This window comes from Cucumis sativus, chromosome 4 (assembly GCF_000004075.3).
Source record: "Cucumis sativus cultivar 9930 chromosome 4, Cucumber_9930_V3, whole genome shotgun sequence".
Lineage (NCBI taxonomy): Eukaryota > Viridiplantae > Streptophyta > Magnoliopsida > Cucurbitales > Cucurbitaceae > Cucumis > Cucumis sativus.
Window position 1 is genome coordinate 20,297,531 of NC_026658.2, and position 6,005 is coordinate 20,303,535.

Sequence of the window (6,005 nt, forward strand, 5' to 3'; positions counted from 1 at the left end):
TTAGGTTGTGGCTAATCTTTTATTGCCTTAATTTTGTTAGGATCTACGGATATTCCAAATTTATTAGTGATAAAACCTAAAAAAAATATTTCGTGAACTAATAATGTCACACACCGTCCCACATGCATTTTTAACCTTACTATACATAACAAAACACAACTAGAAACTTTAAACTTTAAACAATTAAGTAATTTAAAATCGAACTTAAGCCGTAGAACTATAATAATTTTAATTTCACAAACCACTTCTTGCATTAACTTAAAACCATGTGTTCTACAAATATCTTTTTACAAACTTTCTACATGAATTATATCAAACTTAAACACCTTGCTTAGCTTCTTCACTTAGCAATTCATCTCATCCTTCCTTACTTGGCCTTGACGCTTGATCATTTGGGAGTGAAAACTTAAAACGTAAGTCGGTGACTTAGTGAGTGATACTTTGAAACCTTTTTTAGAAAAGAAATGAAATCACATTAACCATTTTCATTCCATAAACATAGGCTCAACATTTCATTTCAATCAATCACAAATCGCATAACACATATTAGTCATCCATATTCCTTTTCACCAAGAACATGAATCACTTTCACGCATAGACTACTATGATGACCGTATCATCATTAGCATATATTGAGATCTCATTGATTCACTTCTTGTTGCTCATGCCACTAACAAAACCACATTGATTAGTCTATCACCACCATGTGGTCTACTCACCCCACGGTTACCTTGACTCATTATGTGCACATAATTAGCTAGCTCCTTGATAGAAATATGATTAATGGTTTACTCTCAACCAAAGCATACAATACAATCACACAAAACATGAACTTTAACTCTGAAACATAGTACTAAAACTTTATTCATAAATCATGCTTTTCAGAAATTGATGTTCAACATAAATATGCATAATATAATAACATGTTTTCTACTTTGCATGATATAACATGATTCAATTAAAGAAAGAGCTTCATAAAACTTTTCTTTTTCTTTGAAAATCACTAACAGTATTGGGTTTCCTTTTGTTCTCAGAATGCCTTGCTTATTCTAATTCTTGCCTAACACCTTCACCGAAGCACAACACTCAACCCTTTCTCTTAGTGAAATCTGATAATGACACACTTTCCTTCTAACCTCTTCCCTTACTTATACTATTCCTAAGTTGGATTAGTCATCCTTAAGCCCTTATAAACTTACCATCTCCTACTTACCTAAATTATAAGTATTTTCATGTCTAAACACCTGGATTTCAACTTACATTTAACCCTTAGTGATCCCAACTGAAATCAACTCGACATCACCCGAAGAACCTCACCAAAACATTCTCTATCTTCAGCCTAGACCGACACAACCTCGAGATTGCCTGAGATCCTTTCGATTTCCTTTTTTTACCTTCAATCTTAGTCATACTTGTGTTCGAGATTGCACAAGATCTCCTTAGACTTGCTTCTCTACATCCAATCTTGGTCGAACAAGCACTGAGACTTCCTCAAGATGAACCTTTTGTCTTCAATCTTGCTCGGGATTCCACATGATTGCCTAAGATCTTTAATAGTTTCCTTTATGCTTTCAGTTCCCATCGAGTAATACCCCAAGATGACCCGAGACCTAATTTTAAAATCCTTATATTTTTTATCTCAATAGTCTTGCATCGAGATGCCCCTACCATAAAATTGGGAGTTGCTCTTTGTTTTCCATCTTACCCGAGATTACTCAAGGTTGCCCCAAGATTTCGCTCGAGTCTCACAAATAAAGAACACTTATTGGAAGTAATAGTAATTAAGTTGGTTTTCTTGAAGCATTTTAAAAAGTTTATGAAAGTGTGCAAGATGCTCTTTATGTCACGCCCCTACCCGGAACGTCTTCTTCTTGTGTCCTAAGTGTGGTTGTGACTTGGGTAGCTCCAATGCTTCTAAGTGAAATGCTAGAATGCTTGCACTTAAACCTTAAACTTTAACTTACGAGGAACATGTTTGTGGTATAAACACAATACTGCTAATTGGAAAAGACTTAACAACTTTATTTTCTTTAGGAAACTTGCTATAAATACAAATCTTTACTTTAACAAAAACTAATACTAAACCACGAGCTCTTAACGCCTTGCATCAGCTCTTTACACATGTCTTAATGCCTAGCTTATAACAACTCACCTTCTCTTAATGGCCTCAACATCTTGCTTACCTGAGGAAGAAAAACTTAAAGCATAAGCCTAATGCTTAACGAGTGACATTTAGGAAAACCTTTTTGATAAATCAATCGCATACAATAAAAGTTTTCTCATTTTGGAAACATCTTAACGTCTCATTATTCATTTAACAATATGATAAACACATTAGCCTTTAGTTTTCTCTTTTTGCCTTATCTCTCCTTGACAAAGCTTTGTACTTAAGTTTTCTTGTACTTTTTTTTTAGTTTAGAAACCTAAATTTATACTAATATGAAATCAGATTAGTCATCCTTAAGCTCACCTTAACTTGCCAACTCTTTCTTCACGACTTACATGTGTAGGTTTAATATCTCCTCTAACCATGCTTAACCTTAACCTTACACATAGCATGTTGGCTACTATAGATTAATAAGACTAGTCTTCTTCAATTTTTCCAACTTTTTCCTTACATGGCCTTTCCTCTCGTTGCCTCGTTAGAACACTTAACTTTTCTTCGTGTTACCTAGCCAGAGCGCATAATTACACCTTTGCGTTGAATACTTAGAATGGATACCTTCTTCAAAAGGCCTAAAAACTATACTTAGTACCTTCCTTCAACCTTTACGTGTTCCAGAACGCAGGTTTCACACTTTATATAAAGTGTATACACTAAATTTTCATCAAAATAGACTACCAAAACTTTATTAAGATAAGAGTGTAGAACTTGGGTCATTAACCTCATGAACACGCTAGGCACATTGGAAAATCCAAAAGACATTACTAACCACTCAAAGAGACCATCATTAGTCTTGAATGTCGTCTTCCATTCATCACCAAATCAGGTCCTTATTTGGTGGCACCTCTTTCTAAGTCGATTTTGGAGAAAACTTTTGCTCCTCTAAGTTGATCAAATAGGTCGAACAACCTTGAAATGAGAAAACGATATTTAATTGTAGTTTTGTTAATGACATGACTATCCACACACATACTCCATAATTTGTCTTTCTTGGAAGCTAGGAGAATGGGCACAACGTAAAGACTCAGGGTTGGTCTAATGTGCCCTTTCTCTAGAAGTTCATTTACTTGTTCTTGAAGGATCTCGTATTCTTTTGGACTCATTTTGTAGTGGGGTAGATTTGGAAGTGTTCAACTCGAGGTGAGATCAATGTTGTGTAGGATATCTCTAAATGGTGGTAAATTAGTGGAAGCTTCCAACACTTGGTGAAATTCTTCTAGCAATTTTTGGATGTTTTCGTTCTTTTCTTGCAAGAATGAAGTTGTTACTTGATCTTTTACTAACAAGGTCTACACTTCTTTGTCTTCCTTGTCAATGATTCTTTTACTTTCATGGATGTAAAAAAGCTACTTCTTTGTTTCTTTCTTGTTCTTGGTACCCTTTTTATCCATCGGGCTCGTAGAAGGTAGAAGCTTCACTTTTTGCCAATCCAAGTGAATTCATAGGTGCTTTCTCTTCCTCGGTATATTGCTTGTAAGTCGTATTGCCAAGGTTGTCCTAGCAAAATATGACAAACATCCATGTCAAGAACATCATAAATGATTTGATCTTTATAAAAGTTACTGATAGAGAGAGGGATTGTGCAAGTTGAACTTATATGTGTTTTGCTGCTTTTCTTGATGCAACTAACTTTGTACAAATGCAGATCCAGTTTGAGATTTAATGCTCGCAAAAGATTTGAGGAGACAATGTGTTCTCGTTACTCCAATTGTCAATTATGACGTTGCAAACCTTGTCGATATTGGTTGTACATGTTCAAAATAATGAATATCGTTGTGGACGAGTTTCAGTTTTCAGTGTGAATATAATTCGTTGAATCATGCAAGAAAGTTTTCCCACTCGTCTGGTGCTAACTCTTTAACTTCTTCGAAATTTGATGTCATAGCGCCTTCTTGGCTTTCTTCCCCTTCAACGTATGATACCATCTTCTGTTGTGAGCATTGGTTAGACAAGTGTCTTTTTTGGTTGCATTAGTAGAAAAATCAAAGATTTGGTCTTTGGTAAGTATTGGATCCTCCTTTCTTGTTTGTGAGTTTTTTATTTTTTTAACTTTGACCTTCTTTGGGAAGTTAATCTTCTTTACTTATTGGTTGACTTGAGCTTTGACCGTATTTGGTATTTTTGAATCCCTTTCTTTGATATGAAGCAGTCGGTTTGTCCCATAGTTCTTCATGCTAAAGTTTTTTTGAGGCGTTACACGATAGAGGTTCTTTTGTTCTTGGATCACTTCTTTAAGGTCATCGACAAATTTTGTAATTTGGTAGTTTTCACTTTTGTTGATTCTTATTCTTACGTTAAGTCGGTAAAATTCTTCTGCATATTCAGTTATGCTTCGTTACCTTATTTGCATCTTTGATATTGTTGGTAAAATATTTGTTCATAATCCACTAACAAGAATATTTCTTTCATTAGTTTCTTCATTCGAGGCCAATTCTTGATGAGTTTTTTTTCCAATCAATCTTCAATTCACTTGAATTTGGTCCCACCATGCTCAGGCTTCCGACTTGAGTTTGAGTGCAACGAGCTTTACCTTATTGTCTACATAGGTGTCCATGTATTAAAAAAAAGTTCTCAACATTCTTAATCCAATTAAGAAATTCCTCAACATCTATTTTTCCACTGAATGAGGGTAAATCCACCTTCATTTTAAATTTTTGTTGGTAATCCCACGTGCTCGCCCTTCTCTATGATGAAGCAAAGAATTTTGGCCTTATCTGTTTTGTTGTCTCCACCGATGTCTTTCAAATTGGTGGTCAATTCTCTCTTCTTCTTTCAATGATGTGTTCGAATTTTGTTGTGTTTCAATGGGTCTTTGTAGTCGGCAATTTCTGGGTTCTCTTGAGGCTTCATCGGTAGTTTCTAAGGTGTCCCTATCGGTTCTTGGTTCCTGCAGGTGGTCGATGAACAATTCTTGGCCTTGTTTTCTTCCATTTCCAGTGATGATTACTTGTCAATGAGGTAAGGTGTTTGCACCCACTTCCAATTTGTGAGACACCCTTTCAATCGTTCCTTTAATGGCCAACAGTCGCGCGGTTGAAGTCTTAAGTGAAAGGACTTCCAGCTCCAAGGGTTGCTCGTTGACACCCTTGCCTTTACCAGTGTTGGTTGGGTTCCTTTCCACCATGAGTTCCTACTTCATGCTTTGATACCAAGATTGATGGAGTCTCGAAGAACAAGAACAACAACCAAGTCTTTCTCTCTCTTTCTTTTTAAATTTGAAAAAAAAACATAGCAACCTAGATATAATGCCCTAAGTTTAGGAGGGAAACAATAATGTCTCCCCACATAGAATTGTTAGAACGTGCTTTCTCTCACTTACATGCATCTTAGAAATATTTTCAAGAGGCCACCCAACATAGATTGCTTCAAGCTAAGCACATTGAACTTTTGAGTTCCTATGATTGAGCCACCAAAAAGGAAAGTACACAATGTTGGTATAGAAATTAACTTTTAATTCTTTTAAGTCTTTCTTAACACTACTTTCATGTCGTCAGGATCCCTCTCATTCAGATGTGATACCGATTCATTCATGTATCCCTCCTAATCTCGAACGTTACACTATTTGTATGATAGTGAAGTTCATAGGGGGTAGGGAACATGATAATGACTCTTCTAATACAATAGAGAGTAGTAATTTCTCGTTATGATCTACGTTTGTTTCGGATGTGCTTTTATGTAAGAAAATAAAATAAGAATTTAAAAGAAAGAAAGAAAAAGAGAAAAAAAGAAAAAAAGAAAAAAAGAAAAAAGAAATGGTTGGTTTCATTTTTCATGGTTTGGGTGATGAAATTCCGGAGAAGGAATGAAGTGTAGAAACTGTGGATCGGACCGCAGGGAATCC